We start from the raw sequence: 27878 nt of genomic DNA, 5'->3' as shown, positions 1-27878 counted from the left end.
TATAGACATTTATAATGATTAAGCCTACGAATCTGAAATTTGACAAGATGGCAAACCTTTCAATAAACTCCTTTAACAATTTCTAAACCACAACCCCTAGACAAGAACATGGTCTCTACTTTAACAGCTTCTGACTGCAAGTCCTGTGATTTAGTATACAGTCTCCTGGCCCTACACAATTTTCCAAACAGAAACAATTTAAGTAAGGTGTGGGTGAAAACTAGCACTGTACAAAAAAAAAAATAAACTATTTAGTTTTCTGTATGACTTGTGAGAGATGCAACTATATAGCCAAACTGGAGGCTGAACTCTCTCAACTCAGGACTGGCAAGACCAGACAGGAGGAGAAGGTAACCACACACACACCAAACCCAGTCCCACATAGACCTACCACAACTGCAAACCAAACACATAAAAACACAAAGACATACTCGGAGGCTCTAACAAAAAACTTACCAAAACAACAGAGGCTCCCAAAGCAGACACCCAAAAATTCACCACCTCAAAACATAACACATGCATCACATACTTCAATAAATCAGTGTGTCAAACAATCACAGCCCTTAAGGCCAAACACCATGCCTGATACACTAGTAATAGGTGACTCTATAGTCAGACACACTGACATTCCGCTTACCAGGCTGAACAAGGAGAGGGTAACGGTGAGCTGCTTATCGGGAGCTAGGATCCGCCACATAACACATGCACTCAGGTCACTCCAAAGCAAGTACAAATATGACTCAGTCATTGTCCATGCTGGTGTGAATGACCTGAGACGTACCTCCCTGGACTACATGAAAAGAGCCATAGAGGAGCTCTCTGATTATGTAGCCCAGGCTGGTATGACCCTGACCCTGAGCAGCATCTTTCCCTCACCAAGAATGATGCCACAATACAAAGACAAGATGACCAGCTTTAATAATTGGCTAAAATACTGGTGTCATTCTAGGGGGATCCAATGTCTGTCTGCTTGGGATGACATGCTGGACAAGCCACGCTGCTTCGCAAGGGACGGCTTGCATCTGTCACCACTGGGCTTCCGGATATTGGCTAAGGCTCTTGCCTCCCCCATAGTGCCTTTTATAGGCAAGGCTCAAAAGACAAACCCACCTCCTTAGAAAACAAAAATGGAAAAAAATTAAGGGTAATGCTGCTCAACGCCAGAAGTCAATCTCAAGATGCAGGCTCTCGAAGCACTCCTCAGTATGGAGGACATCGATGTCTGAGCAGTAACTGAAACCTGGTTCAAGGCTCCTGAGAGCACCCCAGCGCTACCAGGCTATACCTCATATCATGCTTTTCGGCCCCAAAACTCGGGCCAAACCGAAAAGGGAGGGGAGTGTCCATATTCATCAAGGACACCCACACCTCCAGGTTAGTGGCAACACATGAAGCATCAGAGACCATCCAGGTGCAACTAACCGTAGGCAAAACTGCTATACAACTGGTAGCATGTTACAGACCACCCTCCCAATTTTAGGAACCCCACTCAGCCTTCCTGAAGACATTGGAGGATATGAATGTCTCACCAAACACCATCATATTGGGAGACTTCAACTACCCTAACATAGACTGGGCGCATTATTCTAGCCCAAACACCCTAGCCCAAAGGTTCCTGGAATTCATAAATTCAAACGCAATGGAACAGCTAGTCACCTTTCCCACAAGGGGAGATAATATACTAGACCTGATCATCACAAACAAGGGGACAAAGTGCTCCACACCAGAAGTATACCCTTCACTAGTGAGATCTGACCACAAACTAATCACCCTGGATATACATATCCCACCTCCACCCCCAACACAAAAGACTACAGTGAAAAACTTCTCAAAAGCCGACTTTACACTTCTTAAAACTGAGATGGTATCCTTTAAGCCCACTGGGACAGTGGAAACCACATCCCACAATGCAGAATCCTTCACAAATGCTTTCTACGGACATCTCCAAGAAAGCATGGATCATGCAATCCCAAATAAAACCAAGACCCTCTCCACCAAGGGCAGGCGTCCTGTCTGGTGGACCCCAGCCATAAACAAATTGTATAACAAAGAAGGAAGCTACTGCACGACAGAGCAAAATCCCATAAAGAGAAGGCATCTCTGATCAGCACTAGTAGAAAGCTACGTTCTCTCATAAAAACATCCAAGGCCAACTTTGAGAGAAAAATCGCTATGGACACTAAAGATAACCACAAGGCCTTCTTCAGCTATGTTAGAAACCTGGGCGGAAACCCTCAGATATGTTCAGAGTTAGTTCACAATGACAAAAATACACTGAACCCACAGATATTGCCAACATTCTGGCAGACAGGTTCAGTGCAAATTTCTCCCCTCCTTCACCCCCAAAAGAAGAAATACTTATCCCAGCTGAATGTAACCTCCCTGTCATCTCAGATGTCCAGGTGAGAACCGCCCTCATCAAAGCTAAAAACACAGCATCAATGGGACCTGACGGTATCCCGGGTTGCGTGCTACGTGAACTCCAAGAGGAGCTAAACCCGCACATAAAAATGCTATTTAACCTTAGCCTTACTACAGGATATGTACCTGAAAACTGGTGTACAGCAACAGTAGTCCCACTCCACAAAGGAGGCACCTCTACTGACCCTGGTAACTACCGCCCCATAAGCTTAACCAGCCTGGTCTGCAAAGGTATGGAAAGAATCATTATGGAACTAATAAACAGAGACATTGGGGACTTACAGACACTTGATCCCACCCAGTTCGGCTTTGTAAAAGGCAGATCCTGCCTTTTAAACCTGGCTGACTTTTTCGAAACAGTCACTAGAGCCATTGATGAGGGCAAAGCAGTCCATACAGCCTACCTGGACTTGGCTAAAGCTTTCGACACAATACCCCACTCTGGCATCATAGACAAGCTCAACAGCTTAAATGTAAATCCATATGTCACAAGATGGGTGGCAAACTGGCTAAAGGATAGAACCCATAAAGTCAAAATCGCTGGAGCCATGTCAGACTCAAAGCCAGTGACAAGTGGTGTCCCACAGGGCTCTGTCCTGGGACCCCTCTTGTTCGACATTTATTTCTCAGATGTGAAAGCAAACATGGGAGGGTTGTGGCTGACAAAGTTTGCAGATGACTGCAAACTAGGTGCCATAGTGGGAGGGTGGCCTAATGGTAAGGTGTTTGCCTTACAAACACAAGGTGCAGGGTTTGAGTCTCACAAGGGATAATTGGCTAGGCTTAAAATGGCTCGCAAGGGCAGTTAGCTTAGTACTAACCTATGAACCTATGATACACCAGCTGACACACACATCCTATAGAAAGGCCTCACTGAAACAGACAACTGGTGCCGGAGTCATGGCCTTAAACTAAATGCCAAAAAATGTATAGTCATCCCCTTTGGGAAAAACAAAGTGCCCACAAATTATCACATAGGCGGTAACCCACTGAGTACGGAAAAACTAATCAGAGACCTGGGGACCCAAGTCGATAGTGACATCTCATTTGACACCCACATTGCCAAAGTGGTTAGAAAGACTTTCTACCTTGCCCACCTTATCATGAAGGGATTCACATCCAGATCAAAGGAGGTCATTGTGTCCCTGTACTCCTCCCTTATCAGGCCCATGATTGAGTACAATGCCCCATTTGGTATGTACCTCACCCGGCACTTGCAACAGCTAGAGAGACCCCAAAAGTACCTCACCAAGAGGATCAAGGGTCTCCAACATATGTCATATGCTGCCAGACTAAAGAAACTCGAACTCTATTCAGTAGCATACCGCCTACTCAGAGGTGATATGTGCCTGACGTACAAGGCCATGTCCAATCAGGAATTGATGGACATGCTCCACCTCAAAAAATCCAAATCCATCAGAACCATGAGAGCTAAAGATTTGAACCTCAGCACAAATATGAATAGGACATGCTGGAGGGACAGATTCATATCTCAGAGGCTTCCCATACTCTGGAACAGAATCCCAGTTCATGTTAGGCAGAGCCCCTCACTGACTCTCTTCAAGAGAAATTTTGACGAGTGGATGGGAGATCGTAGGTTTACCCCAGGGGTCATCTCTGTGTCACTACTAGACAGAGGCACAGTAAACTAATTCTATTATGTAAGGGGGTCTTCACTGTGTCACTACTAGACAGAGGCACAGTATTCTAAATCTATTCTGTACACGTTTGTACCATTACATAGGGTGGCAAAAGCCACATCACTATGGCTAGGCTTATAAATGCCCCAGGGCAGATAGCCTAGTACCAAACTATGAAACTTGGTGCTAATACGGTTTCCATATTTGTCATACAAAGAAATATCCAAAAATAAATCTTTTCCTGTCTTAAATCAAAAGTACACTATAAACAAAACCTATTTTATACATCACTAATAACATTCAGAAAATAGACATTTTAGTTGCATATTGCAGACAAATCTAGAAATTGTCTTTGTCAGGCATTAATAATACAGCTGAATATTCTCTAATATTCTGACTCTTCAGCCACAATAAAAGCATTTTAAGGAAATTCTTCCCACCAATGCAGTGCCAGGTAACACCTGTCGAAATATTGTCTTACTTGTTTACGTAAAGGGAGTGATGAGAGTGAACTTTATCGTTAACACTTCATTTTCCTTAAAGATCTATTGTCATGGTGTTCAGAATTTCACACTGCTGTACTGCTTACTAAGGGGAGGGTCACTGTAGCAGTAAATCAGAATATTTGGGTAGAATCCTAAGCAGCATTTTAACTTTGTTTGCATGGTGGAAACATGAAACAAATGTGATGCAGATATTAAGTAATCATAGGAGACAATATTCTGAAACATACGTTTTTACATGTTCATAAGGGGCAAGTTATCATAGTGGAACAAGTAAATGTCTGTTAAAATACTGTTAAAGAAAAATGGTTAGTTTCCACAATTAAGCCACAAAGTCTGGAAAAAAACTCTGAAACAGATAACATTATGGTAGCATATATATCCAAATGTTTTGTAACATCTAGCAAGATAAAATGTGTCTGTCATAAGTTAACACACATTAAAAGGTACACAAGTAAGACCTGCACTGAATACCACTTTAAGTCACTGTGGAACATACATAAATATTATTCAAAAACAAAATACTATCATCATCATGGTACAGCGGTAGCATTGTTGCCTCACAGCAAGAGGTTCTCCTGTTTGATTCACGGCTGGAGTGCCTTCTGTGTGGAATCTGCATGTCCTCCCCGTGGTCGAGTGGCCTCCGAAAAACATGCGTGAATGGGCGTGCCTTCGCTGAAGATTGGGCATCGGGCTGGCAACTCGGCACCATAAAAAATCTACTGCCAATCATTAGCAGACCGGAGTTCCGCTGTGGCGACCACTAACCAGGAAAAGCCAAAAAGACAAACATCATGCTTTAGCATGGAACAAAGCTGTAGCAAATTTATAATGAAAATATATGTCTTTACTACAATAATTTGTAAGGATTAAATAGCAAAAATAATCCTTTAATAGTTAAGTTTGAAAATTAGGTAAAACACCTCAGCAAGCAACTGGCAATAAACTCAGCACAAGCGGAAACAATTCTGCTTAAAAATCATTAGCATCTTCCCAGATATATGGTGGAATAAAATGCAGCTTTTTGTAATTCCTAAAGAATCATGACAGAAGTAAAAGTCGGGTTAGAAATGCATGCAAATTATATATATGTATATATATAATTATTGTATTCAAGGTGTATGTCAATCTTGTTAGAAGATGCTATGCTAGTGTTAATTTTAAAAGCTACCACCTTAACCATCTTCTATACAATGTATAATGTGCATATTTTGCATGTTTAGATGAAGGTGCTGTACTGAATTAGTCTTCTTTATATGTATTTTCTAGGGGGTGGATAATTTCTCTGAAGTGTAACTGCTGAAAGATATTCTGCTTGCTGAGGCTCTTTAATCTTTTCATTTTCTTTTAAGGACTTCAAAGGTCTGTAAATGCATCACTAATTACAATTTCATCTTATCTAAAATGTGGGCCTCTATATCCTCAGTCAAATATTCTGACAGCCACCAGGCATGTTTGTGTATAACCAATGGTAAGTTACAACTGCTCTTGTGACAACATTCACTGAATCAAAGGCATTTCAATTCTTGAAGGTCCACATATATAGTATTTCTGACCACTGTGACTAAATCTTCCTTTGTTTAAAATCATTTTAAAGTATTCTGCACCTTTCATATGTGCTCTGATAAAACTGTCAGATAGTTGCTGACCCTGATTACCAAACAACTAGAAGTTTAAAGTCTCTTAACATACTTCTTTAAACCTCATTTACCTTTTAAAATTATGGAAGGGCTCAAGGAGGTCCAGAGGATGCAGTAGGAAGTTCATGTGATAGAATGAACTAAACCAGTAACAGCAGATTCCAGACTGAAGTAAAGTTAAGAACTATCCTTATTAAACATATATAACAGATCAGCAGACTTACAGGTAAGTAGCTGACCTGACTGCAAGGATATAGTGAATTTTCCTTCATTTATTTTGAAAGGTTTTAAACAAATGAGGACTTTTCTCTACAGAATCTGGTACCAGTACCATTAATATATGCGAGAGTCTCGGGTTTGGTGGAGAAATGCGTCACATGCCAGCTATAATTCTCTCCTACAGTATTAATGATTTACTTAATATTCATTAAGATTGATAAAAAAAATCCATGGTGGTGGTGCTGCGATGCTTTGTTGCCTCACAGTAAGATGCTGTCTGGTTCAATTCTCAGCTAGTGTCTTCTGCATGGAGACATGCGTGAATGGGCGTACCTTCGTTGAAGGTTGTGCGTCAGGGTTGGCAACTCGGCATGTAAAAATCAACTGCCAATCATTAGCGGACCGGAGTTCCGCTGTGGCGACCCCTAACCAGGAAAAGCCGAAAGACACATACTATGTGAAGGACAGGACTGTGAAGAAGAATATTTATGGTCCTAAAATGCTGAAGTGAAAAGAAAAAACACATTCTTCTCCTTCAGAAAAAAATGGAGAAATTCTGTCTTTTTTTCTTCTCTAACTAATCGAAGTGTAGATTGTTCCAACCTCAATACCAACCAATGATGGTCTCTGAAAGAGACCAAAGTTTATCCCAAGATTTTGTCTGTTAAAGCCAATACTATTTCCTCTGCTAATTTTCTTACAGTTTAGAGGAGACACAATAGATACACAGGAAGCAGTTCCTCCTAGTAATGCAAAAAAGAGCCTTTGACAGTGAGGAAAATATGGGCTCCTCCATCAAAGAGACCCCAATTTTATTTCTGGAATATCCAGTATTTGATTTGACACTGGTAATGATAAATGTGTTTTTTTTTTCAGCTCAAATGTAATAGACACTGACTTCATATACCTGTCCTTGTGCATCTATAAACATGGACTACTAATTCTGAATACACATGGAGACACAGCCATACCAGACTCTGAAGGGAATACTGTATTTTCTTTTATCATTTCAGCCCTGTCCTCTTCTGGATACATTTTGATCAACTTCTCTCTGTGAAAGAAGAAGATGAAGCTTTTGGCTGTCTTACCTTTGTAGATTATTCATATTTACCTCTGTGTTCACAATCCTCTATGTTATACTTAAAGTCTTAAAAAAGAAGGAAACTGGGAATGTAAATCCTTAAGGGTTATTTGACTCCCATAGTGAGAAATAAATTTAAAATAAACCACTTCAAAACAATGAAGCACAAAACACAAAGAAAACTTGCAAAAGATAGAAAAGCAAGGAGACCAGTTCACAAGAACAAACTACACTTTAATATAAGCACTTTCGTCGGCGTAAAATCATCTGACTTCAAAACAATAAACAGTAACATGAGGAGAAGGTAGGTATTACATGGCAGGTGATGGAGTCAGGGGTGTGCTCTAGTTCTTTGGAACATTACAGACGAGTGGAAGAGAAAAGATGCAAGGCAATGTAAGTCCGATGCCACATCACTGTCAAATTCAAAAGGGCACTGTCTTCCAAAAAAAATTGAAAATCAACCTCACCACCCCAACATGATACCAGAGCACCTGGCTAACTGGAGGAAGTGGTCAAGACTAGCTAATGCATTGGAAAAGACAAATGGGACACACCTGGATCTGCACCTAGGACACCTGCTAGGTCTCTTCCTCCTGCTCCTGGAAGAGTGAGACTTTAGCTAACAAGCAGGCAGACATGCCAACAGGAAGGGAATACACCTAGCACACCGAAAAACATTTAGCAAGGACTGAAGTCACTGCTAGAACAGCAGCTCCTGTCTGAGGAAATATCCAGTAGGAGTTTGCCTCGGTTATTCAAAGAAATCCAGCAGGGTCACTGTGGAACAATCACAGCCAGCCATCTATTGCTGGCAGTCAGCCATGTCTTCAACTTTCAGGAAGGCAATCAACACAAACAACATATAATAACTAAGGTGGGACTGAGCCAGCATTGTAGAATCTAGGATGAAAGCAATAGCCTCTGATTCCAGACTCATACCTTTATGTGAAAACAATCATCAGAAGGCCTTGGATCTTATGTAGGTGAGACACAAAGTTGAGGGCCCTAAGCTCCAACATGACACAGCAAAACTTTTTTTCCTACTTTGCCCCCTCTCAGACTACCCTGTTTGCAAATAGGGAGGGAATGTGTACAGTGTTTTGAAAAACGGAAGGCCCAAAAAAAACACACAGAAGTCAGCCATAGAGTGTTCTGACAAGGTAACACTCCAGTCTTGTGGGAGCTCATACAGCATACTGTCCCTCTTGTGGATGAGTGAGGGTACTTCCAGGCTTCAGTAATGTCAATAAAAGTTGAGTTCAAAGGTGGCTGATCCAAGAGTCTGATGATGGTGCATCCCAAAGTAGCCTAGGCCTATAAAAAACTAAGGTGTCAAGCCACTCTGCTTGACATAGAGCTGAAGTTTGTACCAGAGGTAGAGAATGTGACAGAATGTTTATTCACTGGCATTTGTTTTTTGGGAAGGTCCAACTGGGAAAAAGCCCTTTTTCAGTGGACACCCATGAAGAAAAGGTCTAGAATAAACAATAGATATAAAATATTAACTATAATTACAGAAGATTAACAATTTTCTGTGAAAAGTTGCAAAATGAAGAGAACATTTACAAATTATATGGATGGAGAAAGGCACAAGAATATACAATATAAGACATCAACAATGGTTATAAAACATTAACAATAAAAAATGAAAGTTACAGAAGATATAAGACATTTACAAATTGAAAGCAGGAGACAAAAGAATGTGCGTATAGATCGTGAATATAAAAAAGGGAAAATTGAGTATCACCATCATTACAAAATTAGCAACAACATGTAGTAAGACTGATCAGTAGCTTGAAGCCATTTTATATAGAAATAAGGCTGATGGAGACAGTGACATGGGGGTAAAGTTAGTAGGATGTATTGATATAAAATGCTGTTGAAAGTTGGAAGTACATGAGTGTAAATGCTAAGAGATTAATTGGGTAGAAATAGACAAGGGGAAACTAGAAACTGCAGAGGAATGAGAGAGGCATAGAGAGTATTTAGCTTGAATCATAAGAACAGAGTGCAGTTAGGTATATACACATTTTTAAAATGAAGCAAGTACAAATGAAGATTGGATATATGTACAATACTTACAGTTAGACTTGAGTAAGGATAGGTAGTTTTAATAATGAATTAAAATGGCCATATTATGTATGGTTATTATGCATTAGTTTAGCAATATTATCCATATGTTTTGCTAATTTTTTGGTAAGGCTTAGCCTAAAGTACAGCAAGAGCAAAACTAGGAGTCCGGTAGGTTTTGTTATAGTTCATTTTTAAAAATGAGTTAGTTTTATGTTTCCCTTTATGCTGGAGGTAAGGAGTTAAAGAATTTTGCAACACTAATTGAGTAAAATGCTTTTCTCTGATGAAATGTGAGGCTTGTAAATGATGGGGAGCTTTTTACTTTTTGACTATAATGGCCTGCTGGGAGACTAACTATGCAACAGAGTGCTAAGTGTTTGGCATTTTAATAGCTTGTAAACTATGTCTCGAGCAACTTGTAGCTAAATATTGGTAAGGTAGTATGGAAGTTATAATCAGCTGAGCATTTTTGCTGCTGTACAGCGGTGAGCCCAGTACCAACAAATCTTACTTAACTGTCGGTAAAGGTTTAGGTCCTTCAAAAGAGCACTTGAGGAACTATATGTATTGCAAAGGAACTGAAGGTCAAGGATGGTTGGGTCTTTCATGGCTTGAATGGCTATATACACATTCTTCCTTATCAATGCCATTGAAGCTTTTCCCCTACAAGATCATCAACAGCATTACAATTATTGCTGCCAAGGAAGAGAGGTTACATATTTCTAGCACAGATTCCCTCAGGGCTTTGTCTACTATTTCCTCAGACTTGTCTTTTCATAGGTTCATATGCTCTTATATGTTTACTAGGCTAATGACCACAAGAGACTTTTTAAGCCTAGCCGTGTATCCCAAATCTCTGACAATTTCTGGTACCCTTAGTAAGTGTAAGCAAGGAATTGGAAGATAAAACATTTACAAGCAGGAGCCTGGGAGATGAACCATTTACAGGCTGCCTGTGTCCATTAGAGATGTAGGTGCCAAACCAATGATGAATTTCCTGTTCTCCATTCAATTGTCCATGTTACACTTGAATTGGGTTAGGGAAATACTCTGTTTCACATGGATGTGGAATCTGTTCCAGAGGTAGTCTCTGCAATACATACCTGTCTCTTCAGCAGGTCCTATTTATATCGCAGGCAAGGTTTAAGTCTTTAGAATGGGTAGCTCTGGTGTTGTTTATTTCATGGATATGCAAGAGGTTCATCAGTGTGGGATCTGACAATGCCTTATATGCCAAGCATAGATCTCCCCTCAACAACCTGTAGGATACAGAATGCTGGGATGGGACCTTGAGGTAGTCTGCATAGGATGTTACTTACACCCTGTATTCTTTTAGCGAGGAACTTCTGTAGATGTTCCAATTATTGGATTTGCCTGGTTACGTACATACCAAAGTGGGCATTATACTCAATGATATGTCTGCTGAATACTGAATGACGTGGAACAATTACTTCCTTGGACATAGATGCCATACCTTTGTTTATAAATTGCAAAACATAGAATGATTTCCTCACTGCAATAAGCACATGATGATCAAAGGCTAGATCACTGACTGTGTGTCCCCAAGTCCCTGAGTTCTAGGTCAACTCTTAGGGTTGTGTTGTCAATACGGTAGTTACCAGGTGTGGATGAAGTCCTGGAAGCATACTATTATGCATTTCTTGGCCTTTAGTTTTAGTCCATGGCTCTGATACCAGTTATTTGTCTGTGTCAGCCCTTCCTGAAGAACATTTGTATCGGTGGGGAATTCTATGACTGTTCCTAATTTGCAGTCTACAAATTCAGTCAGCCAGAGGCCATTGACATTGGCTTTGACTTCAGAAAAGTAAAAACCAAAAAAGACCAGTCCAAGACCAATCCCTGAGGGACTGCGTCTGTGACTGGCCTCTTTGTAGAGGTGGACTTACCTTCCTGGGTCCTGTCTGTGAGCCAGCTGATTATCCACTGGGTAACATAAAGGTTTATACCTAATCGCCTAAGTTTGTCAACAATGCCTGAGTGGGATATTGTGTCAAATGCCTTGGCCAGATCAAGGTAGGCAGTGCAAACCATTTTGCCTGCATCCACTGCTTTGGTAACCCTCTGAAAGAAATTCACCAGGTTTAGTAGGCATGACCTGCTCTTGATAAAACCAAACTGGGTTGGGTCCAGTCTCTGGAGTTTTCCTATGTCATTAATGATCATTTCCATAATTCTTTCCATGGCTTTGTATATGAGACTAGTGAGCCTTATGGCTTTGTAGTTTCCAGGATCTGTAGATGGCCCACCTTTGTGCAGAGGGATGACTGTTGCTATTCTCCATTTGTGAGGTGCAGAGCCTGATTTGAGGCTACAGTTAAATAGCAATTCTGGAGGGTCTGATAGGTCATGTTTCATACTATTTAGAAGGTATCCTGGGATATGGTCTGGTCTCATTGATGCAGTGTTCTTGACCTTAGAGCATTAAGGACCTGTTTTCTAGTGACAGCAGGCGGAGTTACATTTGACGGTATTTCCTGAGGGAAAGTTGAGGAAAAGAGAGGGGCAAAGTTGCAGCTGAATTTATCTGCCAGTAGGTTTGTTGTATCTTCTGGCTCAGTATAGGTGGGTCCATTAACAATGAGCTCCCCACACAGCTGTGTTTTGCCTTTGAGGTTGCAAACAGAGGTGAAGAATGCCTTGTGGTTGTCCTTGGTCTGCTAGGCCAAATTTACCAAAATCTGGCTTAGGTAAACTTTATTTGTTCTCTGAGTTGTTTCCTTAGTTTGATGAGGGTGTGTTTATTCTGCTGGGTGCTGAACCTCCTAATTTTTGCTATGATTTTCTTCCTTCTGTTATGCAGCCTATTGATGTTGTGATTCCACCAGGATGGCTTTTTTTTTTTAAAGCGCTAGTGATGTACTTCTTCCTGGTGGGTACAGCTGCCTCTACACAGCTATTAACATGCTTGTATAGGGTTTCTGTGAATAGGTCTGCATAGGCAGCAGCGTTTTCAGGCTTTAGGGGAGCTTGAAATTTTGCCAGGTTCTCACTTAATAGTAGAAAGTAGTTCCTGAATACTGGGGTTCCAGGTTTTATTTTTACTTCAAAGGGGACCGTTTTGTGGTATGATCTTACCAGAGAAGACGTTATACTAGGGGGGGTGTGCAGCACTCTCCCATATTAGTGAGGACCAGATCCAGTATGTTTGCATCCCTGGTTGATGTACTGACATTTTGGTTCAGGGAGGTTGTGTTTACACAATCCAGGAATCTATGTGCCTGTACATTTGGTGTCTTATACAATTCCCATTTAATAGTGGGGTAAATAAAGTTACCCATGAATACAGTGTACGGTTGGATGGTGACTGTATCTAACAAGTTTAAATTACATGTTATACATTTCCTGGGTCATAGAGGGGGATCTATAGCTTGCAAGGAAGTGGTATGGGACTTTGTCTTTGGTGATTTGAACATGGAGAAGTGCAAATGCTGTGTCCTGTTTGACCAGCTTTGAGTTATATTTATTTTTCATGTAAATAAAGATATCTCCACCTTTAGGCCCGGTCTGTGTAGTAGCTGGTCTAAATGTGTGGATGGCATTATAGCCTTGCACTGCCACTGTGATCTCAGTGGCTCTAAACCATGTAACGAGAGTACTTTGCATGTGGGTTTTGCAGTTAAGAGACCTGAAGCCCATGGTGCCAGAGGTGCAGATTTTCTTCCCAAAATGGTACAAGATTGACTTCCATGACAGCTGCACGTTGAGTAACAGGTTAACTCCAGTTCTCCCAGTGTGAAAACAGAAACTTAGCAGAGAAAGCCAGTGGGATGACATTTCTGCATAAATTTCAGTAACTGGCTAGTAAGTACACTGCCTGGATGCCAGGAAAAAGGAAATACAGAGAACCTGAAGGAAAATCAGCTACAAAAGGTGACAAAAAACACTGGGTAAAGTACTATGGCTGTTCAGCAAAAAGCAGTACAAGTTCCAGACATGACTTCCAGTAACCTAGAGGAAAGTATAAGGCAACTGCACACAGACCTGACTCATTAACTCAATAAAAGGGTTGAAAAAATGGAAGAAGCTTAAAACAGATATTCAGATAAGGTGATAATACTGCAAAACACAGAGGTCAAAATGAAGAAAAGGCTGGCTGAATATGAGACTGCACAAGAAGAGATGTTTCAAAAAATAATAGAATTAGAGGGTAGAGCATGTAGGGAAAACCTGAGATTTTCTGCTGTACCTGAGAAGCTGGATGAAACAGACTATTAATTTTATGAATGCACAAATAAACAACTGGACTGATATTCCACAACAGGAATTGCTAACTGAAATGACACATCATGTGTATGCTCCAAACTTGGCTATGAGAAAACAACCTAGACCTTTAATAGCAAAGATGCAATCTTCCCAGCAGAAGGAGTTAGATTCTGACAAAACTGTGGCAGAAGGGCAAAATACTAAAAATGGGAGACAGCAGAGTAATTGTGGAGAATGACTACTCATTGTACACCAGGCAGAAGAGGAGTAAGTTTATCCCATTATTCAGGGAATGTCAAGAAGCAAGTGTGAGATTCAAACTGCTGTACCCAGCTATCTTCAAAATGTTTTCCCTGGAGGAACAACATTATTTTTTGTTGAAGTACATGCTAAGGAAGAAATACATAAGTATGTTCAACAAAAAGTGAGCTACGAAACAGAAAGATATTCTGCTTATTGTTCTTCTTGTAATAAAGTCCTCAGAGATACAGTGCCAGTGAAACCTTTTCCAGTGTTATAATGGCAAAAACCAAGAACCAGGACCAGGAACAAAAATATACGACCTGGAAGCTGACACCACCAATATCGATAGTCCAACAAGTTGATCTTTATTATAAAACAGATGCAAGAAACACGTAACACAAGCGCTTTCGCTAGGATATTCCTAGCTTTCTCAAGTTCATAAATTATTGCAGAACATCAGCTTAAATAGCTACTTGCCATAGATTAAAACAATTATGCACCAATTAAGAATTAATTAATTGAAGAATGATCAATGCCATTCTGTCCTTTTAAAGGGCTACCCAATAAAAAGATGTACTCATATTCAAATACATACCAAAACACATTATTTACAGTTAAAACACATTGTTAAACAACATATATTTCACATAAAACAATACAAATATGTATTAAAAATATATCACCACATATTATGTTGAAAACTACTTGATTAATCCTTGTCCTTTCCTTTATAAGTGCAGGACAATTGTTACTTGAGTCATATTGCACTGTCAAAACTAAAATAAAAATGCCTACTTGTAGCTGAATAAAACAAGGTGGACTAACAAATGAAGTGTGAATGTGCAGATGAGAAAAAGACTGAACAAAGGGAAGGTGAGAGTACTTAATACTACTCAAGGAAGACCACAAGTGTAGAAGGACAGGAAAAAAGAGAGAAAGAAAAAAAGAGAAAAAAAGAAAAAAGAGAAGGTAGGGAACAAAGGGAATGAGAAAAAGTAGATAGGAAAAGTAAACAGGGAGCATTGCTCGTGGGCAAACAAGCCCTTCCTGAAAGCTATGCATGCCCCAAAACCAGAGCCGTGTAGAAAATATACCACTGGGTACACTGAATGGGCAGTTTTATAATCTGGCCCTTCTTAACTTCAAAATGGGTTTTATGCTGATAGTATCATTTAGCCCAGGCCAGCTGGCTGCATTCAGTTTAAGCTGCCACACTAACTCCCTGTATTCCAGAGTTGCTTCCCAATCCCCACCTCTGGAATCCTTATTTATCTGTTCAAGTATCATAAATTTAAAATTATAATTTGGACATACCAGCGAGTGTTTGAAAAGGGCATTGGTCTCCTTGTTTTTAGTTAACTCATAAAAATGTTCATACATTCTCTTCCTAATTTCCCTTTCTGTCTTCCCTACATAGAAACTTTTGCAGAACATGCACACAGCTAAATAAACCACCCCTCTAGAGTTGCATGTAAAATGCATGGGGGAATCCACCCTTAGCCTTCTAGAAGGTAGATATATACCTTTACCATTCAAAATTGCATGGCATTGATGACATGCTCCACATTTGAAGGTACCAGGTTTTTTAGTTGTTGATAAATTTGTGTTGCGTGCCCTTGAATTTCTTTCAAACATATCTTTCAGGTTGACCCCCTTCTTCCTGATGAACTTTGGCTTTTTTGGCAAGATGTTCTTAAATTCCTCCTGTGCCATTAAAAGTGGCCAAAACTTTGTAATCGTTCTCTCTATGTACTCTGCCTGATTACAAAAGGTGTATATAAATTTAGGACCTGCAAATTCATTGTTGTTTACATTGCTCATTTTTTCTTCCCCAGCCAGTTGGTCATTCACACATTGTTTGCCTAGTAGTGGGGAATACAATGTACCTCTTTTACTATCCACCTCATTGTGTAATACTTGGAAAAGATCTAAAGGATAACCCCTTTCCAAAAACATTTTTTGCAGTGTCATCACCTCATTGCTGTAATCTTGCTCTGAACTACACATTCTTGAAGCCCTAATCAACTGGCCTTTAAGAATCCCTTTCTTTTGTGCAAAGGGGTGGGCACTTTGATAGTGCAAAAAAGAATTTGAAAATGAGGGCTTGCAGTAAATTTTGGATTGAAAATTTTTTTTGCTGTAATCCTTGTATAAATGTACATCTAGATAATGCAATTCATCCAACTTTACTTCATGAGTGAATTTCAAAAAATTAGTTGAGCTATTAATATGAGCTAGGAATTCTGACAACACATCATGTGTTCCTTTCCATAGGATGCATATGTCGTCCAAAAACCTCCTATAAAATAGCAAATGTTGGTTCCAAGGGGGTATGAATACAAATTCGTGCTCCCATCTATGCAGAATGATGTTAGCATAGATGGTGGCACACGGTGCCCCCATTGCTACCCCTTTGAGTTGTCTGAACATTTCACCCTTAAAAAACACAATGTTGTTGTCTAACACTATGCCCATAAACTCAACAATCAAATTAATTAAATTAGAAGTGAGATTAGTTTCCTTCATAAAGAATTCACCAAACCATTGTAAGCCAACATCATGGGGTATGCTAGGAAAAAGATCTTTTATGTCAATGGTTACCATCAGTAATTCCGCTTCAAAGTTGTTACAGGGAACCATACGTAAGAAGTCCCAAGAGTCCCTACACACGTGACTTAGCAAATGTGCAAACCTTTTTGCTACATGCTCAATAAATTTCGAAAATGGCTCTGTTATACCTCCACTACCTGCCACTATTGGTCTAAGTGGCAAGGGGTCGAGCCCTTTGTGTGTTTTAGGGATCCCAAAAATTATGGGAGACCTGGGTTTCGGGACTAACAAATAATTGTACAATTTCTCATTAATGGCCCCTTGCCATAAGTGGTCATCCAAAGAGTACTTAATCTTGGACCAACAAATATGCACTTCATTTCTAGAAATTACCATGTACTGACTACTGTCCTGCAACATTTGATAGAGAATGTCCTCATAATTATTCTCATACATTAGGACAATACCCCCTCCTTTATCGGGTTTCATCACCCTTATGTTCTCATTTTTTAACAGTTGAACAAAATCAAACTCAACCTGCTTGAAATTAGCCTTGTCAGAATTGATTTGCCTAAGACTCCTAAGCTCATCCTCCACCAGTTGTTCAAACAATTTGATGGACAAATGCATGGGGGGATTAAATAAACTTTTCCTGTCCAATTCCGAGGTTGCACATATCTGCTGTTTAAATAGTAACTGCAAATTGAGACTTCTAGTAAATAGTTTAACATCTATTAAGATGAGGGGTATGTTGCAGTTTCTTGATGGAACAAAATGTAGGCCTTTTGTAAAGACATCAAAGGCATTACTATCAATTACAGTCTCTGTATAATTGTAAATAGTGAAACTAGACTTAGTAAATGTTGTGCATACTCCTTGCTTGGAGATTGTTATTTCTTCATCTAAGTGCTCCAGACCTTCTTGAGATACATTGCTACCAATTAATGCTTTACTCCCCCCTGGTGCATCTGAAATACCAGGGGACAAGGTCAAACCTATGTATTCCACTGACGTGGGACCTGCTGTTTCTGCTTCCACCCCATTGCCCTGCCTGGGGGTTGGTGAAAATCCTGCACAGACCCTTTCCGTTCTTTCCCAGCCAGTCTTTCACTTATCCTTGGTGGTCCCCCCCCCCCACAATTATTTGATGCTGAATTATCCGCATTATTCATGTTCTGGGTTTCAGCTCTTTGCTGCTTGAATAGGGGATATGCCACCCCCTCCCTATATTCATGCAAGTCTCTTTCAAGTTTACGAATTTTTCTATTAATAACCTTGTTGCAAAATGCATCAACCTCATCAAATGCTTTACTGTAATCAAATTTGATTGACATAAAATTAGAGTCAGTAACAATACTGTTATTTAAAGCATTAAAGTCATTAGTAAGTGTTTTCTGCTTCACCTCATACTCTTCAATCATGACAGTTAACATTTCAATTCCTGCCCTGTTAAAAATGTCACACAATTTGAAGTAATACGGTGTTCCAACTTGCACATTATTAGGAAACTTGAATATTCTCAAGCCCTTAGGAATACGTTTTTGATTCACACATTCTTTCAGATAGTCCACTTCAATTTGATTATTTTTCAAAGCGTATAATTTCTTTTTTAATTCATCAAGTTCCAGCTCAATGTTAGCAGTTTTACTGACATTAACAGTACCTTTAGTAAACGCATATTGCTGCTCCATCCAGTTTTCGAAACAAAAATCTTTCCGCTGTTGCCCTTTCTCAGCTCTGGAGCCGTTATGCCTCTCAATGTTATTAGACCTCCCGACTCGGTCAGATCCTTCATTCCCGCTTTGCCTTGCATTCGGCTTGTCGGTGGTTCCGTTCTCAAGCCCAGAGAAATTAGCACCTCCACAAGCTGTACCAGACTTGCCAATAGATTGTACTGCGCACTGGCGACCTGCCACTACTCCTTCCACATCCGGTTCAGCTCCTTTCAGAAGCTTGGTTAAATCAGATAGAGCTGCCAATACAGCATTGAACTCATACTTACGAGTTACTGGGCCGGAGTCGTTGTTTCCCAAATGCGCGGTGTTTCCACGGATCAAAGGTGTCGCTTCCGCAGCCATAGCAGCAAAACAGCAAAAACCAAGAACCAGGACCAGGAACAAAAATATACGACCTGGAAGCTGACACCACCAATATCGATAGTCCAACAAGTTGATCTTTATTATAAAACAGATGCAAGAAACACGTAAACAAGCGCTTGCTAGGATATTCCTAGCTTTCTCAAGTTCATTGCAGAACATCGGCTTAATAGCTACTTGCACATTATACCAATTAAGAATTAATTAATTGAAGAATGATCAATGCCATTCTGTCCTTTTAAAGGGCTACCCAATAAAAGATGTACTCATATTCAAATATATGTTGTTTAACAATGTGTTTTAACTGTAAATAATGTGTTTTGGTATGTATTTGAATATGAGTACATCTTTTTATTGGGTAGCCCTTTAAAAGGACAGAATGGCATTGATCATTCTTCAATTAATTAATTCTTAATTGGTGCATAATTGTTTTAATCTATGGCAAGTAGCTATTTAAGCTGATGTTCTGCAATAATTTATGAACTTGAGAAAGCTAGGAATATCCTAGCGAAAGCGCTTGTGTTACGTGTTTCTTGCATCTGTTTTATAATAAAGATCAACTTGTTGGACTATCGATATTGGTGGTGTCAGCTTCCAGGTCGTATATTTTTGTTCCTGGTCCTGGTTCTTGGTTTTTGCTGTTTTGCTGAGTACGCTATGGCTGCGGAAGCGGACACCTTTGATCCGGTGGAAACACCACGCATTTTGGGAAACAACGACTCCGACGCACCAGTAACTCGTGCGGAGTTCAATGCTGTATTGGCAGCTCTATCTGATTTAACCAAGCTTCTGAAAGGAGCTGAACCGGATGTGGAAGGAGTAGTGGCAGGTCGCCAGTGCGCAGTACAATCTATTGGCAAGTCTGGTACAGCTTGTGGAGGTGCTAATTTCTCTGGGCTTGAGAACGGAACCACCGACAAGCCGAATGCAAGGCAAAGCGGGAATGAAGGATCTGACCGAGTCGGGAGGTCTAATAACATTGAGAGGCATAACGGCTCCAGAGCTGAGAAAGGGCAACAGCGGAAAGATTTTTGTTTCGAAAACTGGATGGAGCAGCAATATGCGTTTACTAAAGGTACTGTTAATGTCAGTAAAACTGCTAACATTGAGCTGGAACTTGATGAATTAAAAAAGAAATTATATGCTTTGAAAAATAATCAAATTGAAGTGGACTATCTGAAAGAATGTGTGAATCAAAAACGTATTCCTAAGGGCTTGAGAATATTCAAGTTTCCTAATAATGTGCAAGTTGGAACAATCCGATACTTCAAATTGTGTGACATTTTTAACAGGGCAGGAATTGAAATGTTAACTGTCATGATTGAAGAGTATGAGGTGAAGCAGAAAACACTTACTAATGACTTGAATGCTTTAAATAACAGTATTGTTACTGACTCTAATTTTATGTCAATCAAATTTGATTACAGTAAAGCATTTGATGAGGTTGATGCATTTTGCAACAAGGTTATTAATAGAAAAATTCGTAAACTTGAAAGAGACTTGCATGAATATAGGGAGGGGGTGGCATATCCCCTATTCAGGCAGCAAAGAGCTGAAACCCAGAACATGAATAATGCGGATAATTCAGCATCAAATAATTGGGGGGGGGGGGAACCACCAAGGAGAAGTGAAAGACTGTCTGGGAAAGGGTCTGTGCAGGATTTTCACCAACCCCCAGGCAGGGCAATGGGGTGGAAGCAGAAACAGCAGGTCCCACGTCAGTGGAATACATAGGTTTGACCTTGTCCCCTGGTATTTCAGATGCACCAGGGGGGAGTAAAGCATTAATTGGTAGCAATGTATCTCAAGAAGGTCTGGAGCACTTAGATGAAGAAATAACAATCTCCAAGCAAGGAGTATGCACAACATTTACTAAGTCTAGTTTCACTATTTACAATTATACAGAGACTGTAATTGATAGTAATGCCTTTGATGTCTTTACAAAAGGCCTACATTTTGTTCCATCAAGAAACTGCAACATACCCCTCACCTTAATAGATGTTAAACTATTTACTAGAAGTCTCAATTTGCAGTTACTATTTAAACAGCAGATATGTGCAACCTTGGAATTGGACAGGAAAAGTTTATTTAATCCCCCCATGCATTTGTCCATCAAATTGTTTGAACAACTGGTGGAGGATGAGCTTAGGAGTCTTAGGCAAATCAATTCTGACAAGGCTAATTTCAAGCAGGTTGAGTTTGATTTTGTTCAACTGTTAAAAAATGAGAACATAAGGGTGATGAAACCCGATAAAGGGGGGGGGGGTATTGTCCTAATGTATGAGAATAATTATGAGGACATTCTCTATCAAATGTTGCAGGACAGTAGTCAGTACATGGTAATTTCTAGAAATGAAGTGCATATTTGTTGGTCCAAGATTAAGTACTCTTTGATGACCACTTATGGCAAGGGCCATTAATGAGAAATTGTACAATTATTTGTTAGTCCCAAACCCAGGTCTCCCATAATTTTTGGGATCCCTAAAACACAATAAAGGGTTTCGACCCCTGCCACTTACACCAATAGTGGCAGGTAGTGCAGGTATAACAGAGCCATTTTCGAAATTTATTGAGCATGTAGCAAAAAGGTTTGCACATTTGCTAAGTCACGTGTAGGGACTTGGGACTTCTTACGATGGTTCCCTGTAACAACTTTGAAGCGGAATTACTGATGGTAACCATTGACATAAAAGATCTTTTTCCTAGCATACCCCATGATGTTGGCTTACAATGGTTTGGTGAATTCTTTATGAAGGAAACTAATCTCACTTCTAATTTAATTAATTTGATTGTTGAGTTTATGGGCATAGTGTTAGACAACAACATTGTGTTTTTTAAGGGTGAAATGTTCAGACAACTCAAAGGGGTAGCAATGGGGGCACCGTGTGCCACCATCTATGCTAACATCATTCTGCATAGATGGGAGCACGAATTTGCATTCATACCCCCTTGGAACCAACATTTGCTATTTTATAGGAGGTTTTTGGATGACATATGCATCCTATGGAAAGGAACACATGATGTGTTGTCAGAATTCCTAGCTCATATTAATAGCTCAACTAATTTTTTGAAATTCACTCATGAAGTAAAGTTGGATGAATTGCATTATCTAGATGTACATTTATACAAGGATTACAGCAAAAAAATTTTTCAATCCAAAATTTACCGCAAGCCCTCATTTTCAAATTCTTTTTTGCACTATCAAAGTGCCCACCCCTTTGCACAAAAGAAAGGGATTCTTAAAGGCCAGTTGATTAGGGCTTCAAGAATGTGTAGTTCAGAGCAAGATTACAGCAATGAGGTGATGACACTGCAAAAAATGTTTTTGGAAAGGGGTTATCCTTTAGATCTTTTCCAAGTATTACACAATGAGGTGGATAGTAAAAGAGGTACATTGTATTCCCCACTACTAGGCAAACAATGTGTGAATGACCAACTGGCTGGGGAAGAAAAAATGAGCAATGTAAACAACAATGAATTTGCAGGTCCTAAATTTATATACACCTTTTGTAATCAGGCAGAGTACATAGAGAGAACGATTACAAAGTTTTGGCCACTTTTAATGGCACAGGAGGAATTTAAGAACATCTTGCCAAAAAAGCCAAAGTTCATCAGGAAGAAGGGGGTCAACCTGAAAGATATGTTTGAAAGAAATTCAAGGGCACGCAACACAAATTTATCAACAACTAAAAAACCTGGTACCTTCAAATGTGGAGCATGTCATCAATGCCATGCAATTTTGAATGGTAAAGGTATATATCTACCTTCTAGAAGGCTAAGGGTGGATTCCCCCATGCATTTTACATGCAACTCTAGAGGGGTGGTTTATTTAGCTGTGTGCATGTTCTGCAAAAGTTTCTATGTAGGGAAGACAGAAAGGGAAATTAGGAAGAGAATGTATGAACATTTTTATGAGTTAACTAAAACAAGGAGACCAATGCCCTTTTCAAACACTCGCTGGTATGTCCAAATTATAATTTTAAATTTATGATACTTGAACAGATAAATAAGGATTCCAGAGGTGGGGATTGGGAAGCAACTCTGGAATACAGGGAGTTAGTGTGGCAGCTTAAACTGAATGCAGCCAGCTGGCCTGGGCTAAATGATACTATCAGCATAAAACCCATTTTGAAGTTAAGAAGGGCCAGATTATAAAACTGCCCATTCAGTGTACCCAGTGGTATATTTTCTACACGGCTCTGGTTTTGGGGCATGCATAGCTTTTAGGAAGGGCTTGTTTGCCCACGAGCAATGCTCCCTGTTTACTTTTCCTATCTACTTTTTCTCATTCCCTTTGTTCCCTACCTTCTCTTTTTTCTTTTTTCTTTTTTTCTCTTTTTTCCTGTCCTTCTACACTTGTGGTCTTCCTTGAGTAGTATTAAGTACTCTCACCTTCCCTTTGTTCAGTCTTTTTCTCATCTGCACATTCACACTTCATTTGTTAGTCCACCTTGTTTTATTCAGCTACAAGTAGGCATTTTTATTTTAGTTTTGACAGTGCAATATGACTCAAGTAACAATTGTCCTGCACTTATAAAGGAAAGGACAAGGATTAATCAAGTAGTTTTCAACATAATATGTGGTGATATATTTTTAATACATATTTTTATTGTTTTATGTGAAATATATGTTGTTTAACAATGTGTTTTAACTGTAAATAATGTGTTTTGGTGTGTATTTGAATATGAGTACATCTTTTTATTGGGTAGCCCTTTAAAAGGACAGAATGGCATTGATCATTCTTCAATTAATTAATTCTTAATTGGTGCATAATTGTTTAAATCTATGGCAAGTAGCTATTTAAGCTGATGTTCTGCAATAATTTATGAACTTGAGAAAGCTAGGAATATCCTAGCGAAAGCGCTTGTGTTACGTGTTTCTTGCATCTGTTTTATAATAAAGATCAACTTGTTGGACTATCGATATTGGTGGTGTCAGCTTCCAGGTCGTATATTTTTGTTCCAGTGTTATAATGGAAAATTCTTCAGAGAGGGGGAAAAAACATAAGAGTTGACTAGATCATCTGAGAGTACATTGGAAATGAAGCAGAGACAGGATTTGGGAGAATGAGATGAACACGAATAGAAGAAGAAGATCTGGAAATATTGGACTTTCTTGGACTTTGTTAGACTTGTAGGGGACTCTAAAGCATATCCCCTACTTCATGTCATTAACATTTGGAGAACAAAATCAGTAAATTGGAAACTGACATGTGGGATTACAAAGCGATGATTATACTTGTGATACATAACAGAACACGAAAAGTGGAAATATTGGACTTTTTTGGACTTTGTTAAACTTGTAGGGACTCTAGAGCAAATGCCCTACATCATGTCATTAATGTTCAGAAAAATACTCAGGAGAGGGGAAGAGGAGGGAGAATGGAGAGTGGAATAGGAGGAAGAAAATTAGCTGCAAGTAAAACAATTTTTTTAAAGAGTAAGTTTAGATAATGCATGACTTCTTCGCATGTTATAAAGTTTGTTCAGTTATTTTTACGTGTAATGGGGATACTAATGTAAATAAGTGCTCCTGTTTTACTTTTAATTTTTCTTTCTTTTTGTTTCTTTATCCCTTCTTCTCTCTTTCTCCTTGTTTAAGAAATGTAGACACTGCAATGTAAAAAAAAACATCTGGGTAAAGTAGCATGGCAAAAAAGTGTGCTTTTTCCTAATTTCTGCATAAGGCAATAACTTGGTAACAAGTTTTAAGAGAAAGCAAGTAAATGAAAAAGAATATTGAATATTATAAGTTTTTTTTTTCTAGTAAACAGTTTTGTGTCTGGTTCTCATGTCTCCAGCAGACAATCTGATAAAGAGAAATGGCTTGGAGGAAATGTTTTCTGAAAGCATTGAAGTATTTTCCCAGCTGACAGAACTATAAATATAAGAGAAAACCAGGTAACACTTAACAGAACCACAGGCTATACCATGTGTCTTAGGATGGATAATCTTTCTTTTAGGTTAGCTCAAGTCTGTGGGTGTGACTGTTGGTTTGCAACATTTGCTTCTATTAGTAGGGTAAAATTTCAAAATTTGAAGATATATATATATAGTTTTGTGTGTTATTATTAAGTTAATATGTTTTCGAGGGTATTGAGAGTGTGTAGGTATTTTTGTTTGAGGATGGTCAATAAAACAAAAAGTTCTGTAAGATGTGATATAGACTCAAATTGAGATGACAATAAACAACTGCATAAAAGATTAGCCTTCCAAACAGAACATGCATGTAACACAAAAACTGAAACTAGGCATTTAGCAAAAAAGCTGTTATACATAAAAGGTGGGAATATTAAACTCTCAAGAATATGATGCTTTCTATAATATCTTTAAATGTCAGTGGTGGTGAAGACTGGTAGAGAAGGGTGAAGGGTGAAGGCTGCCAGCCTAACCAGATAGAATTTTGCAGATAATTCTGTCATTTGTAAATATGAATGTAAACTACAGGCATGTTGTCTTAAATGTAAAGAAATACTGTTACATGTGGAATTGGAAATAAATGTGACAACAGTGCACTCTACTGACCAAAGTAAAGCCTGTGGTGATCCTTTGAAGTAGCAGTGGTGCCGAAAAGTCTAGATGAAGACATTCTATTGTTTTAACCAAGAGTTAAATTGCTAGATTTAAACATGTAAATGTATTTTTATTGCTCTTTTCCTGACCAGCTGCAAGATAACAAAAGGGAGATGTTAAGAATGTAAATGCAGTTAATGTGTAGCCTGGGAATATCAGGAAAGTGTAAAAAGATGCTGTAATGTTTATCAGAACTGCAACAGCAATTTAAACAGAGAGAATCAGAAGGCATGAAGCATTTTTGTCTTGAACATCCAACTCAGCACTGCCTTATGCTCTCTTTATGTAAGTAGTATGTTAAAACTGTGTTTTCTCCTAGAAGTAGCTAAGAAGTAGAAATATTAGACTAAGTGTTCTTCTGTTATGTCAGAACTGTACTACTGAATTATTTTAAGTACTTCTGTGTGATCTCTGAACTTTTGACTAGCACTGTATAGTAGAAAGTATTGTCTTGTGGTTTTAATTATTTATTATTAAATATATTAAAACCTTTTAACTGTGGCTGGTTTGTGTAGAGATAATTTAAGCTCTAGAGTACATTGCATATTTATAGAGTTCTCTATCCAAGTCACTCCAAATAAGCTTTGACTGATTAGTCATACTAACAACTGGATAATAACATTGCACAGTAATAATTGGACACCCTTTTAAGGGCCTTTGAGTAGCTGATAATTATTAGCTGGGTGGTGGCAGGGTACTATCACACAGTCTGGGTAAATAGGGCACAGCTGGAGAACCCGTGCCAGCCTTTCCCAGGAGTGCCTGTGTGGTTGTTAACTCTTATCTCAAAGTGTGGGTGTGTCAGCTACTTGGGCAGGGACACAAAGCACTGGTTAGATAAAGAGGGTGCTGAAGATTTTAGCTTGCCCAGCTAAGCTGAAATGTGGACCCTATAGCTGTGCCAGTGGGGAATCTTATTGAGGACCTGGGGAGCAAGGAAGCAACCAGCCCCGGACTGAATGTGATCTCAGTGTGCTCTTAAGGGAAATTGCACTTTACTGTGTGTATTTGTTATCCTTTCCTCTCATATGAAATACCCTCTCTGGTGTTAGTGGTGAGGACTGAGGCTCCTTGATTGCTGGGCCAGGGCACGGGCATCACATATTAAATGGTGGCAGTGGTGGGATATCCACCTCACATATTAATTGTTTGGCAGAGGTGGGACATCCACATCACATATTAATTACTTGGCAAATACTAATTGGCTTGTAGTGGTGTGGGTAGAGTGAGTCCTGTAGCTTGTGTACAGTGAGCTTTGCAGGTGTTTTGTACTCTAAATCAGCCATGCAGTGAATACTCAGAGCTCAGATCACAATTGTTGTATTTCTTTTGTTAGCTTAGTTAGTCAGGGTGAGCAGGCAGCATGTCAGCAGAGGAGTATGGAAAGCTGACAAAGAGCCAGCTGGCAGAGATGTGCCAGGCTAAGAGGTGCATGGAAACCTGACTAAGGCAGACCTGATTGCAGCCTTGGTTACAGCTGCATCAGAAAACAGCAACCAGGAGGACAATCAGACTGGCAGTGGAGATATAATTCCCTCGGAGAATGGACAGCTCCACCTTTCTGCAGTGGACTTAAAAATCCAGCTGGAGCTAAAGAGACTTGAGTTGGAGGTCAGGCATGTGGAATTATAAGCAAATGAGAGACTACAACGTTTGCAGGTTGAGGAGAATGAGAAAGTGTTACATCTGCAAGCTGAGGAACAACAGAGGCAGAAACAGCATGAGAAGGAGATGCTGACTCTTTGCTAGAGTCATGGAGGTAATGGGGAAGGGAGTAACTGGACCCCAGAAGCACAAAAGGTCAGTAAATTTCTTCCGCCCTTTAAAGAGGGGGATAATTTTGATAGTTTCATTCATATGTTTGAGAGGGTATGTAAACAGTATGAAGACGACAAATATCTCTGGGTATGGTTCTTGACCCCCCTTACTCCATGGTAAAGCTGTAACTGTTCTGTCCAAAATGAATGGCATTGCATGTTTTGATTATACTGCTGTTAAGAAATGTCTTCTAGAACTGTTTAAGCTAACACCTGAAACGTATAGGAAAACGTTTTGTGAGCATAGACGCAAGGCAGATGAAAGTCTGTGTGAATATGTTGCTGAATTGAGCACTTATTTCCATAGGTGGGTGAGTGGATGTCAGGTCACCACTTTTGAAGGGCTGGCAGACCTTTTGGTGAGGGAACAAGCCCTTAGCACTTTGCCTGAGGACATGAGGATCTGGTTAGCTGATAGACAATGTGCTACTTCAGATGAGATGGGGAAGAAGGGGAGACCTATACCTGGCAATCAGGGCAGCCCTGCATAGGAAGGGGACCCCCCATTACTGCTCATGGGTCTAAAGGAACCCATGGTGGGCAGCACAGACTGCCCCAACATAATCTGCCAGTAGCAAGGGAAGCCACTAGTCCAGGTACACATCCTGGAGCTAGGGTTAAATGTTTTGAATGCAACGAGTGGGGCCATGTGGCATACAGATGTCCAGAGAGGCAAGGTGGGGAACCAAAGGTGAGGGAGCAAGTATGTGGGAAAGACAAAATTCCAATAGTAGATTGTCTTGAGACAACAGGGGTACTAAACTACCATCCTGCAGATGTCCCGATAGGGAAA

This window comes from Protopterus annectens, chromosome 4.part0 (genome assembly GCF_019279795.1).
Source record: "Protopterus annectens isolate FY-2018-M chromosome 4.part0, PAN1.0, whole genome shotgun sequence".
NCBI lineage: Eukaryota > Metazoa > Chordata > Ceratodontiformes > Protopteridae > Protopterus > Protopterus annectens.
This window is presented reverse-complemented; position numbering follows the sequence as displayed.